The following is a 22,021-nucleotide window of genomic DNA, read 5'->3' as shown; positions in this document are numbered from 1 at the left end:
CAAATGATTTGAAAGCAACTGTGTTGGGCATCTTGGGATATGAGTTAAGGTGAACGCGAGTGTCTGGGCTGAGATCCAGCGTTGGCTCATTAGTATTCCAATATCACATCCAAAAAATGAAGGAGAATAAAAGATGAGACCAGAGTGGGAAGGAGAGTAATGGCAATAATAGCATGCTGTTTCTTCAAGTATTGAGCAATTTGTCCTGTTGCCCCCCCCCCCCGACCCAAATCCAACCTCAGACTAGTTATGGTAAACAGCCCGTTGTGTTCTTTACATGCCTCCACACATGATATCAGAGCAGGAACCAGGAGTGCATTCTAAAGACGGGGATTGCAACCAAAGCGGCCCATTCTCCAGCCGTCTCCTGCCCCAGGTTGTTTTCGCCTGTTCTGGAGGTTAGGACCCAAACCAATGGATTCAAGTTACAGCTAAACACCAGGAAGAACTTTCTGACAGTAAGAGCTGTTTGACAGTGGAACAGACTCCCTCAAAAGTGGACTCTCCTTCCTTGGAGGTTTTTAAACAGAGGTTGGATAGCCACCAGTCATGGATGTGTTACTTGAGATTCCTGCATTACAGAGGATTGGACTAGATGACCCTCAGGATACCTTCCATCTCTACAGTTCTACAATTATATATATATATACATTTTTATTAATTTTTTAACATCTCATTTCCAACAGTCATTTAACATACATTATTATCTTATACAGTGGTACCTCTGGATGCAAATGGGATCCGTCCCGGAGCCCCGTTCGCATCATGAACAGAACGCAACCCGCCTCTGCGCATGTGCGGGTCACCATTTGCCACTTCTGCGCATGCACATGACGTCATTCTGAGCATCTGCACATGTGTGAGTGGCGAAATCCAGAAGTAACCCATTCCGTTACTTCCGGGTCACCGTGGGACACAACCTGAAAAGACGTAACCTGAACCAAACGTAACAAGAGGTATGACTGCACAATATATTAGACCAGTGTTTCCCAACTTTTGGTCTCTAGCTGTTTTTGGACTACACTTCCCATCATCCCTAACCACTGGTCTTGCTCACTAAGTATGATGGGAGTTGTAGTCCAAAAACAGCTGGAGACCCAAGGTTGGGAAACACTGTATTAGACTTCCGTCAACTACCTCTGAAGATTTTCCATTCTTTATCACTTAATCTGCATTTCTTAATTTCTCTATTACTTTTAATTGTCCTTAGCTAATGATTCTCTTCATAGTCTTCTTTGCAATATTTCGCATAGTCCTCCTTACAAAACTTCTTGCAGTCCTACTAGCGCAATCTGTTTATTACAATTGTTTTTCAAATAGTTCAATATTTACTCCAGTCCTCTAAGAATCTCTGGTCCTGCAGGTTTTGAATCCTTCCTGTCAGTTTGTCTAATCCTGCATAGTCCATTAATTTCATTTGCCACTCTTCTTTTGTCGGTAATTCTTCTTGTTTCCATTTTTGTGCCAATAGTAAGCTCTATGGTTCTAAGGTTCTACCTTTCTGGTATAATGGTCTAGCACACTGTCTATGCATAGACCTAGAGGAGGAAAACAGGGCTGCATTGAGAGAACTGAACTTGTGAGAACTGTACTTACTGAAGGTCTACATCAGGGGGAACCTGCGGCCTTTCAGATGTCCTTAGACTCTCATTCCCATCAGCTCCAACCAGTATAGCCAATGGACAAGGATGATGGGAGTTGTAGAACAATAACATCTGGAGGGCCACATCTGTCCTATGCTTGGACTAGAGTGTGCTCCTTATGACATGGATTTTAGAGACGACGTCTGCAGATTAATTTATGGGCTCACTTTCTGATTGTGTTTTTCTTTTCTTTTCTTTTTATTGATACAGTCATACCTCGGGTTACAGGCGCTTCAGGTTCGGCAGTTATGGACCGCCGAAACCCGGAAGTACCAGAACAGGTTACTTACGGGTTTTGGCGGTCGCACGTGTGCAGAAGCACCGAATCGCAACCTGCACGTGCACAGGTGCGCAGCTGTGGGTTGCGAACGCTGCAGGTTGCAAATGTGCATCCCGCACGGATCATGTTCGCAACCTGAGTGTCCACTGTACAGCAAAAAAAAAAGAAAACACAGATACAGAATTACATGCAAGAATAACAATGAACACAAAATTTTCTTAACAAATAAAACATAAGTTGGTCTTAACACTATAGACCCACCTCCCGTCTATTCCTTATTTCAATTTCATATTACTTATTACCAATACACACTTTCTGAATATATCTTAACTCTTATGTCTAACTTGCAACTATTACTGAAGTTCCTCGAATGCTGCAACAGAGTTTAAACTACTGTAATTATATTTCAAATATACTTTGAAAACCTCCCATTTTGAAACAAACTCCTGTTTTGGTTTATTCTTTATTTTTTCTGATAGATCATCTAATCGTGCTTGTGTTTTGCCTTGGTTTCCATTACGTTAAAAAACGCAAATGTGATTGATGCACCCTCCCTGGCACTAATTTAACTATTGTAACTCATTCTCAGAAACATTTCCCATTCAGAAAGGTTTTGCTATTGGTAACAGTTCATGGGGAGGGGGGATGAGAAAGGGGTGGAAGATACTTCCTTGTTTGCTCAGTTGATACATCTGGCAGATTCAGCCTATCATTTCCCAACCATTTTGTAAAACGTTGTGGTTGCAGACAAAGGTCAGCAGCTATTACAGTTAACCATTATAGTGATGAGTGTGTATTTTTATTTGCATCTCATTAAAATGGTGTTCAGAAGCATTTACCCTATACTAGATGACAACGTAGCATGACACGATTTATTTCTGGGGCATATGTGGAGCCTGGTTTGAATTATAAGTAGGGATGTTATAAATTTTCCTCTGCATCCAGCATTGTTGATTCATCTGCCCCTAGTAAAAAATGGCATTATGGAAATAGCTTGGTCATGACTGGCACAGATTCTTTAAGGGAGGGTTTTCCCGTGCTCTTAATAGGTGTGCAGAACAGAGGATCTTGGCTAGGATCAACCCTAACCCTAACCCTAATAATATATATATATATATATATATATATATATATATATATATATATATATAGCCTGCCCCTCTGGCTGGGTGCCCCCTGCCATTCTGGGCGGCTCCCAACAGAATATTAAAAACACAATAAAACATCAAACATTAAAATCTTCCCTAAACAGGGCTGCCTTCAGATGTCTTCTCAAAGTCACATAGTTGTTTATTTCCTTGACATCTGATGGGAGGGCATTCCTCAGGGCGGTTGCCACTACCGAGAAGGCCCTCTGCCTGCTTCCCTGTAACTTGGCTTCTCGCAGTGAGGGAACCACCAGAAGGCCCTCAGAGCTGGACCTCAGTGTCCAGGAATTTGGGGCTCTCCTGCTCAAACAGCAGCTCTCTATCAGACAACCACCTTTGGAAGTGTGAAAAATTTCAAAAGCAGTTCACAGTATAGCATGGGGTAGGGTTGGGCAATCCCTGGTTTTCAACATTGTGATATATGGCAATGTCTGAAATAAGGATGGAGCTATGCGGAAGCATTGACAGGCTTGCTGCTTTTCCCACATTGTGATTTTTGCCAGTGGCGGCTCCTGTGATTCGCTCCTGCATGAGGCAGGGGAGAGCTGAGCTGGCAGAGTTAACAAGGGCTGCAGGAATTAAGAGAAGCATTGGTCGGCTTCACGGTTCTCCCCACATTGTGATTTTTGCATAGCACACACACGTAATGACTTGCGATATATTGCCAGGTCAAAAATTATGAAATCGATATCGCATTATGAACTTCAAACCGGTTCTGGACGATATATCGATACAGTCAAACCTTGGTTCCTGAACGGCTTAGTTGCCAAACGAATTGGCTCCTGAATGCCGCAAACCCGGAATGAATTGTTCCGGTTTGCAAACGTTTTTTCGGAAGCCAAACGTCTGACACGGCTTCTGCTTGAGTGCAGGAATCTCCTGCAGCCAATCGAAAGCCACATCTTGGTTTTTGAACGGTTTTGGGAGTCAAACAGACACCTGGAACGGATTACGTTTGAGAACCAAAGTACCACTGTATATTGCCCAGCCCCAGTGGTGCATGAGAATAAATGCCGTTCAGTGAAAACAGAAAAATCAAGAAATTCACTCGACATACCCAAGCACTCCACAGTTAGCTTTTCGGATCCTGATGCCTGACTGATTAATTTCATCCATCACAGAGCAACTTCAACTTAGCCAGAGTAGAGCTTCAGTGATATGAAGGGTCACACCAGGCACTAACTTTTCCACAATTATTAAATGCATTATATTGGGTGAATTTAATTATATCTCTATGTCGCCCTTCTCCAACCTTGCGGCCTCTAGATGTTTTAGACCACAATCCCCAACACTCCCAGCCAAAACAGCCAATGGCCAGGGATGGTGGAAGTTGTAGTCCAAACCTTTTGAGAGGCACCATGTTTGGGAAGACGCTTAAACATTGCATGCCAGGATTAGTGTATATGACAGTAATGCCATGTGTCAAACACCAAATGTACATAATATCTTCTCCTGATAGTTTCCTTCAAAATGTGTAGCATTATCTATTCTCTCTTAAGTGGCTCATGGGGAGATTATTTAAGCACAAATTAGAAATACACCCTTTGAAAACATCCTCCAGAAATGAATTGTATACATATGTAATGTTATATTTATCATATCAAAGTCATAATTTTGGAGAGGGAGGTGAGGAGGTGGGGGCGCAAGAAGAGATGCATTTAAACTAAATTCCTGCTGTTCCAGATTATCTGAAATGACCTGAGATGTAGTTCAGAAATGGAGTGAATAGGATACTGTGTATTTTGGCTCAGTCCTTAGAAGGAAATGCTTCTATAGTGGTGAAAAGCTAGAAGGGGAGATTAAAAAAAAAAATTCTGCTCTTTACCAGTTACCCCTGCAGCAGTTTACCATTCAACAGCAGATAAATAGCTCTTCTGAATCCTGCAGGGTAGAGATCATTAGTTAAACAAACAGATAATTAATGTGGAAGAATTCAATTCTAGTGTCTGGACTCCTGCTCAACACCCTGAAGACTATATGGAAATAAGTAGGGAAATTATCCTTTAATGTGACACTCAGAAGCACTACCCGAAGGCATAATTGTCTTACCAGTGATTCTGCTGTTGTCTTTTCAATGTACAAAGACACCTGGAGATGCATAAATACTCGTCGGTTTGAATCCACAGCTGCCTTTTGATTATAAACTAGACACTCTTGCATCAGAGTCACACCATACATTTAAAGCACATGGCTTCCCACAAAGACTCTTGGGAACTGTAGTCTGTGAAGGGTGCTGGGAATTGTAGCTCAGCGAGGAACAAACTACAGTTCCCAGAATTCTTTGTGGGGAAACCATGAATTTTATATGTGCACCGTTTGGATGTGATGGTGGACTTGCAAACTCGACTTTCTGAAATTTGAGCTCCTTGTTTGATTATTGATTACCGTATTTTTCGCTCTATAAGACACACCAGACCACAAGACGCACCTAGTTTTTGGAGGAGGAAAACAAGAAAAAAAATATTCTGAATCTCAGAAGCTAGAACAGCAAGAGGGATCACTGCGCAATGAAAGCCGCAATCCCTCTTGCTGTTCTGGCTTCTGGGATAACTGCACAGCCTGCATTCGCTCCATAAGACGCACACACATTTCCCCTTACTTTTTAGGAGGGAAAAAGTGAGTCTTATAGAGCAAAAAAATACGGTATTTATTTTAAAGGATAACATTATCTTTCATTTCATTTCACTTTTCATTTGTAGGAAGTTGGGTTATTGAACCACTGATCAATCTCTACTTGACCTGAACAGAAACTCATTGAGTCCCTTTATTTATATGTTATAGTTGAGTCTGATCTGCACTGGTTAAACTTCCTATTTAGATGACGGTACGGCTTAAGTGGTAAAGCATTTCCCTACATTGGAACAACTTGTACCAATTTATTTAGGATAACTAAGGCTGTGGTGTTGTTTGTTTGTAATTGTTGGGGGACATTGTTGCTGTTGTTGCAGATGGTTTTTTGTATCTTTATTTTAGATATTGTTATATGTGGAAATTGTTCAGGTTGGTTGTGTATTTTTCAAAGTTGTATTTATTGTTTATTACTACAGTGGTACCTCGGGTTAAGTACTTAATTCGTTCCGCAGGTCCGTTCTTAACCTGAAACTGTTCTTAACCTGAAGCACCACTTTAGCTAATGGGGCCTCCCACTGCCGCCACACCGCCGGAGCACAATTTCTGTTCTCATCCTGAAGCAAAGTTCTTAACCCGAGGTACTATTTCTGGGTTAGTGGAGTCTGTAACCTGAAGTGTATGTAACCTGAAGCGTATGTAACCTGAGGTACTACTGTACTGTGTTGTAGTGCTTTTTTTTCAGGAGGGACGCAAGGGTATGCATAGCCCTAAACATTTTGTGAATCTAATTTTGGCCTCATTGAGGGGCAGTATTTCAATATGAGTAGGAAAATGAGAGTACCCCTAAACATTTTTTAGTAAAAAAAAAGCAAGCACTGGTTGTAGTCATGTATTTTTTTATACTGTAAGCTGCCTCGGGCTGCTTGAACTGTGGAAATGTTGTATGCATGTATGTATTGAGTCTAGCTGTTTTATTTATTTTTGAGTTATCTAAGGTATCTGGACCAATTTGGCAATTATTGCCTGTGTTCTATCAGCTATTCATTTTTACTGACAGGCCAGCTACTTGCTTCAGGTCTTCCAATACTTTATCATTCTGACCTTTCCAGATGACTTGCATTATAAATACTTAGCTATTACAGGAAATTCAGGTGTCTTCCCTCAAGGAAGTAGTTGTATTGCAAAGACGTTATACTGGAAATGTGGCAGAACTGATTCATGTAAAATGCAGCGGTCCTGCTGCGATGGTTTGTGATGTTTGAATTGCGGTGGCATAAATGAACCACTTAAGAGGAATGTAAATTTAGTGGCTAATGTGCATAACAACTGGACAGTATGCACATTCACCAGGCTTAGTCAATATGCAGAATCTCCAACAGTGTATCCAGGAAGCAGAGATGTCCCCCCCCCCCAAAAAAAGCTCAAACAACAGCAACAACTTTTGGGAATATGGCAACCCTAGAAATGTGCATATAGTAACTGAACTTTGTAGTAGGCAGAGCTAAACTTTCTTGGCTGGTTAAATCTCTCTCTCCCCCTCCACCCCCACCACAATTCTGATGACTGACCTCAGGTGGGAAAACAAGTGGAAAAAACTAGTGTCTACTCACAGTAAGCCTATTCCTCCATGCAGCAAAACTACCTAACAATTTTATGAGAATGGGACATTGTGCCATTGTCAGGCCTACAACTAATACACAATGAAGAATACCATTTGGTGTGGTTTGAAAAGAAAACTGTCCCTTGGAGAGGCCCCTTTCTCATCCCTGAATATTGCTGCTGCTTTCCAAATGTTTTTCTTCTTTAAAGATTGCTGGTCTTGATCGGCATGTGTGTCTTCAAACTGTATACAATTCATCCATCCGTTGTGCATGTATATTGGCCTTTTCCGTCTTTGCTATAGTATTTGGGGTGTATGTGTGTGTATGTAGGAAGTTGGGTTATTGCACACCAAATTGTATACACACACACCCAATAAAACCAAATAATAGGTGCAATTGAAATATCTTTCCTGGCCTTAGTATGGTGATTCCAGGTGGCTCCCCCCGCCCCAGTATTCTACCATTCTTTCCGGCAATTATGCAACTTCTTGCTGCTGCTTTGTGAAGCCTTCAGCTTATCAGTGATGCTCCTGGTGGAGAGCCATAATTAAACATCCCTAAAGGGATTTCTTTCAGATATTCAAAACATTCAGCCTAGGATAGCAGCTCCCATGGAGTTACACTGGGTTGTTTTCATGCTTTCTGTCAAAATGTGCTTTTTGAAAAATATAAAGCGGTTATTTAGCTGTTCCGTACAGAGTCTGGTAGTAGCAACGATGCTACATTCTTCCAGAGATGATTGCAGCGACTGTGTGATCATATGAAAGACAAGCAGCTCCATAGATAAGGCTGCATGTTTATTTTAACAAAAATAAAATATAAAAACCCCAACCCCCAACATTGACAGATCTGATTAAAACAAAAGTGGTTGCCTCTGGAGACTCACCCTGACTTTGTTTTCCCTTCAGGAATATGATTGTCACCATTACTGCTGTGTGACAAATTGCAGTGTCGATTTATGAAACCGCAAGTTTCTGCTCCCTTCCTTAATTCTAGGTACCTTTGTTCTAGTCACTATTATTAACTAAATCATTTGCTAAACTTAGCCAAGTCACTTTCCTTTACTGTGTGTCCTTGAGTAACCTCAGCAGTAAACTGTGAATTGTAGTCCTTTTCATTTCTCCTTAGATCTGTACATGAAAAGAATGATAGGAAGAGTTGTGCTCTGTTCCACTTTCAGATTTCAATTTCATAAATGTCTGCCAGCTTTACTCCCTTAACAACCTTTCCTTGACATTTTTTTGCTAGGTGAATTGGGGGCAGATTCCTCCTAAGAAATTTCTGAGATCTAGGAGCCATCTTTTTTCAAATGTTGTTTTGAATAAGAGATGAGGAAAAAATATATTTCTTCTGGCACCTGCACTTTTCCGTGGAAAGGCTAATCTGGAATGAAATTCTGTTGGATTCATCAATATTCATTGGGTATTTACTTCTGCCAAAGGCATTTGTTGGATTTATTGATTTAATAAATGCTGTTAATGACCAAGTGAAGCATGTAGGCTCCTGAGAATCATCCATTTTTATATAGACACCTACTCATGAATGGGTCCAGAAATTAGTCCAGTTCAAACAGTTATTGGCTAAACATTCTGTTGTTTCTGTCTTTTAAAGATCCTGTTTATGTAGTGAGACTCTAGGTTTATAATCAGTTTCTCTCTCTCTTCCTCTCTCTCTCTCTCTCTCTCTCTCTCTCTCTCTCTCTTATACACCACCATACCCAACATTTCTCCGATGAAAATAGGGATGTCCTATTCTGCTTCACTGACTATGCAAAAGCATTTGACTGTGTCGACCACAGCAAACTATGGCAAGTTCTTAAAGAAATGGGAGTGCCTGATCACCTCATCTGTCTCCTGAGAAATCTCTATATGGGACAAGAAGCTACAGTTAGAACTGGATATGAAACAACTGATTGGTTCAAAATTGGGAAAGGAGTACAACAAGGCTGTATATTGTCTCCGTGCTTATTTAACGTATATGCAGAATTCATCATGCGAAAGGCTGGACTGGATGAATCCCAAGCTGGTATTAAGATTGCCAAAAGAAATATCAACAACCTCAGTTATGCAGCTGACACAACCTTAACGGCAGAAAGTGAGGAGGAATTAAAGAACCTTTAAAGAGGGTGAAAGAGGAGAGCACAAAATATGGTCAGAAGCTCAACATCAAAAAAACTTAAGATCATGGCCACTGGTCCCATCAATCTCCTGGCAAACAGAAGGGGAAGGGATGGAGGCAGTGAGAGATTTTACTTTATTGGGTTCCATGATCACTGCAGATGGTGACAGCAGTCACGAAATAAAAAGATGTCCGTATAGTTAAAGCTATGGTTTTCCCAGTAGCGGTGTATGGAAGTGAGAGCTGGACCATAAAGAAGGCTGATCGCCGAAGAATTGATGCTTTTGAATTCTGTTGCTGGAGAAGACTCTTGAGAGTCCCATGGACTGCAAGAAGATCAAACCTATCCATTCTAAAGGAAATCAGCCCTGAGTGCTCACTGGAAGGATAGATCCTGAAGCTGAGGCTCCAATACTTTGGCCACCTCATCAGAAGAGAAGACTCCCTGGAAAAGACCCTGATGTTGGGAAAGATTGATGGCACAAGGAGAAGGGGATGACAGAGGACGAGGTGGCTGGACAGTGTTCTCGAAGTTACCATCATGAGTTTGACCAAACTGCAGGAGGCAGTGGAAGACAGGAGTGTCTGGCGTGCTCTGGTCCATGGGGTCATGAAGAGTCAGACATGGCTAAACGACTAAACAACAACATTCCATAATAATAACAACAATTTTATTATTTATACCCCACCCATCTGACTGGGCTGCCCCAGCCACTCTGGGCGGCTTCTGACATATATAAAAACTTAATAAAACATTAAACAGTAAATAACTTTCCTATATAAGGCTGCCTTTGGATGTCTTCTAAAGGTTGTATAGTTACTTCTAACTCCATACCCTCTAACATTTCTCTGCTCAAACTAGGGATGTCCTAAGGAAAAACGGGACATTCTGGGATCAAATCAGAAACTGGGACAGCTTCTATAAATCCAGGACTGTCCTTGGAAAATAATGGCACTTGGAGGATTGGTGTGTGTGCCAGTCCACTGCCTCACCCCATGTACTAGATCTGTGGCAAGTGACCCTTGAAATGGTCCTTCATTGTACATAATAATAAGGCTTGATTTTTACGGAATAGCTGTAATGAGATCCTAGGAGTTGTCAAAACCATAATCATTTAATGCACAACTTGTTGCTTGTTACCATCTGCGTTAATGCCTTTTGCTTCCATGAGTCTCACTGCCCATTTTCTCTCGAACATCAGCTTCCGTGTTTAGCAGTGCCTTATTGAAAGTCGGGGAAGCTGGCAGCTTCCTTAGAGCTCTCTGTGTACAGAAACTCATAAAGAGAATGAATTATGGATAGTGACACCCTTGCGGAATACAAAGAGATCAGAAGAGGAAGGGAAAGAACAGGGCCGGAGAAGATGGCAGCAGGAGGCATGTAGACCCAGCCGCGAAGAAAGGAAAGGTGATAAACGATGCATGGTTTTAAGGTCTGAGTAACAGCACTATGCCACGTTCAAGCATATCACAGGAAGAAATGTAGTCTGCAGTTGATTTTTGCAGGGAAGTATGTGGAGTATCTTGACGTAAACATTGCTGTGAACCTTGACGCCTATCCTTTCCATTGGTGATATTTGTTGATTGTTTAAACCTTGCTTGACTTTGAAAATGAATATAACATGTGTTGTTGAAGTTTCTGGTGCGTTACTCAGTTACTGGTAGTGCTCACCATAACGAACGTTTTACAAAGACTGCAATATTCTAGTTCCAGTTGCAGCAGTGCAGATGGCTTCTCTGAGGTCTTGTCCTGATGCTTCAGATAAGAAGCTGCTTCCCCTGCAGAAATGCTTGAGGTTCAACCCGCCCCCGCCCCCCAGAGCCCATGCTTAATGCTAATAGTTTCTTGGGTATGATAATGTGCACACTAATGACCTACAGCAAAAGACTACGGCTTTAAATGGCTGAACAAAAATTTTAGCTTGGCTTTCAGACAGTGTGATTTCGCCGGAGGGTATTTTTCTAATGAACAAGCCAAACAAATTGCTATTCAGACAGAGTAGCAAGAGGTCGCAAAATGCAGTGCTCTTGCTTGAAAATCTGAGAGGAGCTCAGGCAGTAACAGAAACAGCAAAGGTGGTGGCAGAGGTGTTTTTGTGCGTGTCCTGTCACTGCCCAATTGGGCACTGCTTAAAATATGGAAATTATCTGTTGAGTGACCCCATGTGGACTTATAGGCAGGTTGATGTACACAGGAGTGCAAAATCATTAGGATGTGGCAAGAATGCAGAATTCAGCCTCCAGAGTATCTCAGTTCTCTCTCTCTCTCTCTCTCTCTCTCTCTCTCTCTCTCTCTCTAAAGCATGCTTCTATGTAGCTCTGAAGATTTCCTCAAAAGGAACCTCAGGTGTTAGTGGTAATATGGTTTCTAGTGCTTTAGGTCCTTCATAGTCACCCTGGGAATTTATTGGAAGTGTGGGTATAAATTCCAAATAATAATCTCCCTATAATGGATGCTTCAGCCTTCCTCCGAGAGGGTGGCTGCTGCAGATCCTGGTGCTCGCTTGCCATCCCCAGGCAGCCGGAACGGAATGCACATGGCCAGCTGGCCACTGGGGGAATTCCCCCTGGCCGCCTGGGTAGCTGCCCCAAGTTCCCCTGCCAGCTGTTGCATTACAAATTGGCCAGTGAGTGGCCTCTTCCAGGAGGTGTGCCTCACCAGCTGAAAGGGCATTGGCTCCTCACATGCCCGGGCAGCCAGCAAGGAATAAATTCCTAATGATAATCTCCCTTTAATATATCTATGCTAGTCCATCATTCATTGCATAGCTCCTTTTGGAGGATTTGTAGCACCACGTAGCAATTCCGGATTTGCATAAAGTCAGAGTTCTGGCCCCATCGGAAGGGAAAGGGTGTGAAGGTGAAAATGGAGAACTGCAGTTTTAAAAGAGTATATATTTAAAGCAGATGGATAAATGAGTAAATTAAGTTAATTTGGAATATGCGGGGGGGGGGGAATAAAAAAAATTAAGGAACCACAGAATGAGGGGGAAGGAAGTCGAATTTTGAAATGTTCAAATGATTGTAAAGTTACTGAAATGTATAAAACTGAAAATCATTAGCAGCAGCAGCAGCAACAACAACAAACCTTTTAGTCCTAAAAAGAAGAGGAAAGAAAAGAAAGAGAGAGGGGGAGAAAGAGAGAGAGAGAGAGAGAGAGAGAGAGAGAAAGAAAGAAAGAAAGAAAGAAAGAAAGAAAGAAAGAAAGAAGTGCAAAGAGGGTTGCAAGAAGCAGGGCCTTTTTTCAGCCAGAACTCACTAGAACGCCATTCCAGCACCTCTCCAATGGGTGCCATTGCCATTATAAGAGAACAAGGGAGGCATTCATGGTGAGTTATGGCACCTTTTTGTCTAGAAAAAAAAATAGGAGAAGGAACGAGTAGAAGTCATGAAAAGAGGTGAAGGAGAAAGTGGGCTTCAGAAGATGGTGGCTTCATAACTGGACAGAATGTGAAAAGGGTACCTAGTAGTTGCTGTGGGGAAGGGTGGAGGAAAAGATTCAGGGGGTTACCATGATGGTTGTCTGTATGCAAGGGGTGCTGCAGAATAGGAGGCGAGAGAAGAGGGCATCAGCATGGGGGTGAAGGTGAAAACGGGTGCAAAATGGTTCTGCGGAACAGGGAAGCTGGGGTGATTTCTTGAAATAGAATGTCTTGTGACTGGTGCAGTTGGGGCAAGTTGGTGGCTGACTGAATGGGGGGGCAGAGCCCCACAAGTAATAACAATATTAACACTAGCCCTAACATCTTTCATTGCAGCTGGTGATGTGATTTTATGCATTTCTAAGCCTTCTGGTCACTTTGAAGAGCTACAAGGACAGAGCAGTGGGGAAAATTCGCATGTGACTTTCAGTTGACACGACCTACCTTTGTCTTTAGATCTGCAGGGAATTAAAATAGACCTTGAGCTAAGGTTCACTGTGAAAGGTTTATACTTTTGTTGTTGTGTATTTCCAAAATGCTTCCAAGATTTATATAAAAATCAACAATGAGGAGGGGAGGGCAGTTCCCTGTATAGAACAAGTGAATGATGGAGAATAAATTAAATTCCTCCTTAAAAGAGAGGTGCTGTGATAGCTGCAATGCACCTTGAGTGAAAATCAAGAAGGGTGTTCTCCAGGGACAAATGAAAACAAATCTAGTTTCAGGCAATAAAAATAAACAAAGGGAAGTCCTAAACTCTTACCCAGGCACAACATCATCTTGTAAATTGTGCAACGTAGGAAACTCAGCTAAAGCATCCATGAGAGATGGCCATCCAGTCTTCTTAGAAATCTCCAAGGAAGGGGAGTCCAAAGACTTCCAAGGGAGATCCATCTTCCATGTACAGTGGTACCTCAGGTTACAGACTCTTCAGGTTACAGACGCTTCAGGTTACAGACTCCGCTAACCTGGAAGTAGTATCTCAGTTTAAGAACCTTGCTTCAGGATGAGAACAGAAATCGTGCGGCGGCAGCGGGAGGCCCCATTAGTTAAAGTGGTACCTCAGGTTAAGAACAGTTTCAGGTTAAGAATGGACCTCCGGACCGAATTAAGTTCTTAACCCAAGGTACCACTGTACAGTCATACCTCTGCAAATGTCCTCCCCCACGACCATCCATTTCAGCGGATGTCCACAGCAAACCCGGAAGTACCGGAACAGGTTACTTCTGGGTTTGGCACTTCGCGCATGCACAGAAGTGCAAAACCACTCCACATGCATGTGTAGAGCGATGCTCTGTCGAGCGTCCGGGGCTCCGGAACAGATCCTGGATGCTCGACAAGGTACCACTGTATTATAAAAAATAAACACTTATTTGACCCCAGTTATTTGACACAGAGGGGGAAACCTGCAGATACAGTCCAAAAGGTGCACAGGGAGTTCTGTATATATGGGAGAATCCTAAAAAGCAAGTGGTCTTCACTGACCTGGTACAAAAAGATTTTATCATCCAGAGGAGCCCTGGCTGCCTAGATAAAATACTACAGCCGCCCACACGCTTTATTTTATTTATTTATTTAGTTTTAAAATGATTTTTTTCTTCACTTCACACATCCCTCTGTGGCCCCCTAGCCTTGTGCTGTTGTTGTTGTTGTTTAGTTGTTTAGTCATGTTCAACTCTTTGTGACCCCATGGACCAGAGCACGCCAGGCATTCCTGTCTTCCACTGCCTCCTGTAGCTTGGTCAAATTCATGTTCGTAGCTTCGAGAACACTGTCCAACCATCTCATCCTCTGCCGTCCCCTTCTCCTTGTGCCCTCCATCTTTTCCAACATCAGGGTCTTTTCCAGGGAAGCCTTGTGCTATGACCCCCCCATTTATGCATTTTTCACCTGTGGCCCCCTTAGAATATCCTAGGCCCCCCTGATTGGGAAGCACTGCTATAAAGGTAAAGGTAAAGGTACCCCTTTACCTTTACCTTTATAGCAGGGTTTCCCAATAAAGGTAAAGGTACCCCTAAAGCAATGACAAACCTAGGCAGCATCTTAAAAAGCAGAGACATCACCTTGCCAACAAAGGTCTGTATAGTTAAAGCTATGGTTTTTCCCAGTAGTGATGTATGGAAGTGAGAGCTGGACCAAAAAGAAGGCTGATCGCCGAAGAATTTATGCTTTTGAATTATGGTGCTGGAGGAGACTCTTGAGAGTCCCATGGACTGCAAGACGATCAAACCTCTCCATTCTTAAGGAAATCAGCCCTGAGTGCTCACTGGAAGGACAGATCGTGAAGCTGAGGCTCCAATACTTTGGCCACCTCATGAGAAGAGAAGACTCCCTGGAAAAGACCCTGATGTTGGGAAAGAGAAGGGGACGACAGAGGACGAGATGGCTGGACAGTGTTCTGGAAGCTACCAGCATGAGTTTGACCAACCTGTGGGAGGCAGTGGAAGACAGCAGTGCCTGGCGTGTTCTGGTCCATGGGGTCATGAAGAGTCGGACACGACTAAACGAATAAACAACAACAAAGGTACCCCTGACCATTAGATCTAATCATGGATGACTCTGGGGTTGTGGCACTCATCTCACTTTACTGGCCAAGGGAGTCGACGTTTGTCCTTTTCCAGGTCATGTGGCCAGCATGACTAATCCACTTCTGGCGAAACCAGAGCAGCGCATGGAAACGCCGTTTACCTTCCTGCCGGAGCGGTACCTATTTGTCTACTTGCACTTTGATGTGCTTTCGAACTACTAGGTGGGCAGGAGCTGGACCGAGCAATGGGAGCTCACCCTGTCACAGGGATTCAAACCGCCGAACTTCTGATAAGCAAGCCCTAGGCTCAGTGGTTTAGACCACAGCGATAAATCATGTTATTATCCTTTGTTTTGAGAAAAGCAATTTTTACCCATGTTTCAATAAAAACTGCACTTCCTTAGATGTAACCTCTTTTTTCCCTGAATGTGAATGCAGATATCTCTCCCCAGATACATAAGACTTGGTTTACCCAGTTATATTTCTGTTAGGAAATGCTCAGCACATAAATGTTGAATGCTTTACCATTCCAAACTTAGCCAACAAATATTTTGAAAACTGGTTTGTTTGTTTATTTTTTTAAAAATCTTACATTCTATTAAATTGCACTGAGACTTCAACAAATGCTTTAAAACCAATGAATGGGTTGTGATCCTGCCTATACACCAGCATTTGATTTTGTGGTGCAATTTTGATCCATGGCTAATTTCCAACATGCTCAGGGAAAATGCCAATTAACTTGCTTAATTGCTTCTATTACACCATAGACATTTGATTCATTCAGCACTTTCTTCTTGGCTTCCAATTTATCAGCGCTGATTTTCAGAGTTAGTACTAATTTGTGGCTGTGCTTATGATGAACCGGAACCTCAGGTCTTCTCTAAAACAGTGCTGTTACACAGTTCAGAAGTTAACACCGCAAAACTATAAGAACATGCCTTATCTGCTTGAGATTCCAACATCAAACTTGCTGAGGAATAGCTACAGAAAAGCTATTATAATCTGCTGTCCCTGTTATTGCAAAATAAAGTAAACAGAAGAAGACAAGTCAATTGCTATGGAGTAAAGGAACGTAACGGTAGCTGCTGCATCAAGGTGCAACTTTTATGAATGGACTGAGCTCCTGGTGGCAATTGTACCTTGAAGCCTGAATCTAGGCAGAGTATTCATTTGGGGTCCTTATAAGGAAAGATGTAGGAATAAACCCGTACCCCATTGCTATGATAAAAGACCTCAACATCACTCTGCACTGTTTCATTATTCTTTTCAAATACAAACACTCTGTTTCCACTGAAGTGAGAGGATTTATGAACCCATAAACCTCTTGATGAGAAGCAGAGAGAGAAGATTGATTTCTACCAGTAATAGGCCTTACGGGTTACATAACAAAACAACAAAAACAAACCAATAACCAATATTCTTTATTAAATATCTAGCCCATACTGCCTCATAAAGGCACCCAGGGCAGCGAAAAACAAAGCAGTAAAAATAATACAGCAAAAGACCCTAAAACACATTAAGAACATTTAAAAATGTCTAAAAACATTTAAAAACAAGGACATACATTCACAACTAAGAATGTCAAGGCTGCCAGGAACAACCTTGGTGAACAGGAATGTTTTGAAAATCCTCCTGAATGTTAATAATGAACCCACCTCACCAGGGAGGACGCTCTGCGGCCATGGAGATGCTACTGAAAAGGCTCTGTCACAGGTCCTGTTCAGCACCGAATAGGCAGCACCCATGTTAATGGGAGATGAACATGGAAATGAACAGGAGGCTTTGAATTAAATTTCGTTGGCAACGTGATTTAATTCCACATCTTTCAGAGCATTTTTGGCTTTGTTCATAAGCATGATTACTTAATTGGAGACAGAACCCCCCCCCCCCATATAATGACTTGTATACACAAACAGTGCTCATTTCAGCAGCCTAGGACCCATGTACCTACGGGACTGCCTCTCCTGGTATGCCCTGCGGAGGACCTTAAGGTCCACAAATGACAACATTTTGGAGGTCCCAAGTCGCAAGGTGGTTAGATTGGTCTCAACTAGGGCCAGGGCTTTTTCAGTACTGGCCTCGACTTGGTAGAACACTCCGTCACAAGAGACTAGGGCCCTGCGGGACTTGACATCTTTCTGCAGGGCCTGCCTTTGGTTTGGACTCAGTCTGACCCTTATGTTTCCCTCCCCTTATGGTTTTGATCTATGGGCTACTTTTAAAATGAGGCTGCATTTTAAATTGCATTTTAACCTGTATTTTAAATTGTTGTTTTTTTTCCTGTTATGTTTTTACTGTAATTTTACTGGTGTTAGCCACCCTGAGCCTGGCTCTGGCTGGGGAGGGCAGGGCAGGGTATAAATTATTATTATTATTATTATTATTATTATTATTATTATTATTATTATTACAAACCTCCAAGGAAGGAGAGTCCATCGCTTTCTTATGGAGTCCGTTCCACTGTCGTTTCGTTTTCTGAGAACAGCAGATATGATGGCGTGAATCGGAAATCAGTAATCTTCCTTAGAAGCATGTGCTTGAAAGATAATGGCAACCTGTTTGAACAAGTATCAAAATCCATATGATATCCAAAGTGTTACACACCAAAATTACATTGATTGCAGACTTGCATGATCAAGTGCTCCAAAGCAATGCTGAAAGGATTATATTAGATGAGAAGGGGAAAGAGAGAGAGAGAGAGAGAGAGAGAGAGAGGGAGAGCGCAGTGCAAAGGTTTTGATAACCATACAGAATGGAATGTGAAACACTTGCCTGAAGTGTCTGCTTATTTTACCATAAATAACAGCAGCTTCAGCACAGTGCAGCAAAATGCTTAGAGAAAACTGAAAGGATAAGCAAGGGTTGCAGCTGGAAGGCAGGAAACATAATCTCCAGTTTGGAAAAGGTTCAAGGCCATGCACCCACCAGTTCACCACCATCACACCCCTCATTTCATTGGCAAAGTTTGTATAGGGCAGGGGTAGTCAACCTTTTTATACCTACCGCCCATTAATGCATCTTTCTTGATGGTAAAATTTCCTTACCGCCCACCAGTGCTCGATGGAAGGAGGAGTCAGTTTGTGCCGTAGAACCCCCTATTGCCCACCTAGAATCCTGAAACGCCCACCAGTGGGCGGTAGGGACCAGGTTGACAACCCCTGGTCTAGGGAGTCTGTAACTGAATTGGCCTCTATAGAGGTTTGACAAGATGTAGACTCCATTGATGTCCATAGTTCACATAGGGTTACCTTTGAACCTTTAACTGTTAACCAGAGATGATGTCAGCGCAGAAGAGATAAATTTGTGCACCTGAGGCATTCTGCCAGCTGGGTCATTCATGCAAGCTGAGAGATAGACAAATCCCAAGCAAGTCAGCTAGAAGTCAGATAGATGCTCAGTGGCTTCTGCTCCCATTTGGGCTTCCAGTGGTGGCAGGTGACTTTCCGAATGGGTGGGGATACATTTTGGGGGCGGCGGGAACACCTCTCATTTCCCCAAGTAAACATGCACTAGTGGCCTTAAGATACGCCACTATTTCTCAACCTCACCTGAGGAGTAAATGAATTATCATACTGATGAAGTAACTTGCAGGATTGTTCTAACTAAATATATGCTATATAAAAATTTATTATTAAATTTTGCAATCCCTGAGCCAAGGAGATAAGTAACTATACAACCTTTTAGAAGATATCTGAAGGCAGCCTTGTATAGGGAAGTTTTTAAATGTTTAATGTTTTATTATGTTTTTATAAATGTTGGAAGCTACCTCGTCAGACGGGCAGGATATGGTGTTGGTGGTGATGATGATGGAATAGGACGTCCCTATTTTCATCAGAGAAATGTTGGCGGGTATGTAACAAAATAGTTGCATGTGTCTTTCCCCCCACAAAGATCTGAAGTGAGATATGACATTTCTCTCAGGGCTGAGATGAAGTGTGGGTCTGGGTCTGAGGGCAGAACGGCAGCAGTGGTGGGGACTCTTCCAACTTTACTATGAACCAGATCTGAAACTAGAGATTGGTGTAGATTTTTCAAGATTGGAGGGCATGATATAGGCAGCCTGGGGTGGATCTGCGCACAGGGGGCGGGGAAACGCTATAAATAAGTCAGAAATTAGATAGTTATAACAAAAGAGGAAAAAAAACCCTATGTAAAACCGCGTAGAAAAGTTTTCTGCTCTACAGCGCCATCTGGTGTTGCATGTTTATAACCCATTCAAAACACTGTTTTTGCTAATGTAACTGAGTTCCTAGACTGTTCCGCATTGTTTTTATTGTGAACAGTTGTTGTACCCATTAGCTACAGGTGGAAACAAACTTGAGATTATCCTACACTCTCTCATGTAGCTATGCACTGGAGCTATTCCCTCCGCACTACAGTATTTACTTCTGGATTAGCTTCCTCCCCATGCAAGATTAAACCTTGTAGAATGTACCACTGTTCACCACTACCATTTGCAGATTTTCCCTGCTTTTATTTAATCACCAACCAAATGATCTTTGTAAAAGTTCACAGAAGCTCAGTCACTAAGAAGATGTTCTGAAGCTTTATTATTCCTTCTGGTTATTGAAGTTTTCCCATTTCTTTTATATATGCATGTAGCGCCTGGGAACTATTGCCAATGGGTCTCCTTAGTAAATAAATTATTGTGATTATTGACTTGCGAGTGAGAAATGCTGGCTGAATTTTTATTGATGGAATATTCATGGTAGGCGGCAATTTTAGCGCAGTTTGTGACTGGAATACAAATCAGAGCATTAGCAGCCCATGCTCACTTCTGCCAGAAACCTCCTTCACAAACAAGCCTGGGTTTAAATGGCAGTTTGATGCTTCTAGGCGGGTGGAGGAGGATGGTTTTATTATACTGTTTAAAGTAATATGTTCATCAACTCCACCCCCCACCAAATCTCCCTAAACAACCGTTCTTCTAGATTTCTCATGTAGATGGCAGCAAGAGATGGTAAGACATGTGGCCATTGTGTGTGCGCAGGGGGGTATTTTTCAATTTGCTGTACAAAACAGAATGTGCGCATGCAGCATTGACCTGTCACAAACTGAAAGTGTCAGTATTTCTGTGATGAGCATTAGGGATTTTCTCATGGAGATTGTGGGCATGCTAGCTATTTGTATCTGTCCAGTATACCTGAAGGAGCGTCTCAACCCCCATTGTTCTGCCCAGATACTGAGGTCCAGCGCTGAGGGCCTTCTGGCGGTTCCCTCGCTGCGAGAAGCCAAGTTACAGGGAACCAGGCAGAGGGCCTTCTTGGTAGTGGCACCTGCCCTGTGGAACGCCCTCCCACCAGATGTCAAAGGGAAAAACAACTACCAGACTTTTAGAAGACACCTGAAGGCAGCCCTGTTTAGGGAAGCTTTTAATTTTAATAGGTCATTGTATTTTAGTGTTTTGTTGGAAGCCACCAAGAGTGGCTGGGGAAAGCCAGCCAGATGAGTGGGGTATAAATAATAAATTATTATTATTATTATTATTAGTAGTAGTAGTAGTAGTAGTATTCACTGCATACTGATGTGCATGATGCCCTATGTATTTTTCAGGTCATGCATGGGGGATGTCACAGCTGATGGACTGAATAAATCCCGTCCCCTCAACAGTCTTAAGAAGTGGCTAAGAGTGCTTCATCATCCTGGATATTGGAGGTAGGGGTGGGCATTAAAGTCCAAAGAATCTGGAGGGGAAGACCACCTTACAGCTATAACTCATGTATAGCTTAAATTGCGGGAGGCCAACTTTTCAAGTCCGCAGAACCGGATTATCCTTGGCCATGATGCTCAGAAACAAGACACCAGTTCTGATCTCCTTGGCCAAGGCATCTCTAGGCTCATTGGCTTAACAATCCAGCATCACTGCCAACCATTCTATTGTACTTCTTCAGCACTCCTCCCACTGTTGAAATGGAGAGAGGATAGTGATGATGACAATGACGACAACAACAACGTATTGTTTATATGCCACCCATATGACTGGGTTGCCCCAGCCACTCTGCTTCTAACAAATTAAAACACCAAATGTGGTGTCAGGATGCTGTCATCGGCTCCCGGCTGGTTGCCCAGGAAAGTACAAAGAAGGGAAAGTTTCTTACCATCCTTTTTTATTTCAATCTTTACAGAGAGAGGCTATAGAATGCAGCCTCTTGGATAATGGCATTGTCCCAAGTGAATCTCCACCCCCAGTCTCTCCCACTTCCTCACCTGTCCCTTCTACGGGTGCTGCTACATGCCCTCTGTCTTTGAGCTCTTTGCTCTCCTACTTTCAAGGCTTGCCGGGTCTGGAATGCTTTCTAATGACAACGTGTCAGCCGGGAGTTGCTTTGGCTCTCCCACGATTTCCCAACTTCCCCCCTCATCTGCCTCTGAGCTGCCACGTCCCTCAAATCCCTGTTGTAAATCTATACTATCTTCCTTCTCCTCCTCCCTGGAAGGGTCAGGATGGGGGAGGTGGTCTCCACCATTCCTTCTCTGTCCAGTCCCTGACACACGGGAAAACATCAAATGTTAGAAAACTTCCCTTCAGGTGACTTCTAAAAGTCATATAGTTATTTATCTGCATTCAGACAGCTGGGGTGTCAGATAACGTCATACCCTCCAACATTTCTCCAATGAAAATAGGGACATCCTAAGGAAAAGTGGGACATTCAGGGATCAAATCAGAAACTGTGATGGCTTCTCTGAATCAAGGACGTCCCTGGAAAATAG

At 42.6% G+C, this 22,021-nt stretch overlaps 1 long non-coding RNA gene across 2 annotated transcripts in view; it reads left to right on the top strand.

Moving 5' to 3' along the window:
* Positions 1 to 21,355, top strand: part of LOC310828459 — a 95,023-nt gene extending 73,668 nt beyond the window's left edge. For both annotated transcript variants that reach the window (XR_014556900.1, XR_014556901.1), the window contains exon 3: positions 20,864 to 21,355. This is a non-coding gene — a long non-coding RNA (uncharacterized lncRNA). The remainder of the gene's footprint in view (positions 1 to 20,863) is intronic.
* Positions 21,356 to 22,021: the final 666 nt, after the last annotated feature.

The sequence above is a fragment of the Podarcis gaigeae genome (assembly GCF_964106915.1).
Source record: "Podarcis gaigeae genome assembly, chromosome: 12".
NCBI classification, from domain to species: domain Eukaryota; kingdom Metazoa; phylum Chordata; class Lepidosauria; order Squamata; family Lacertidae; genus Podarcis; species Podarcis gaigeae.
The sequence above is the reverse complement of the archived record's forward strand: the minus strand, read 5'-3'. Positions and strand labels throughout refer to the sequence as shown.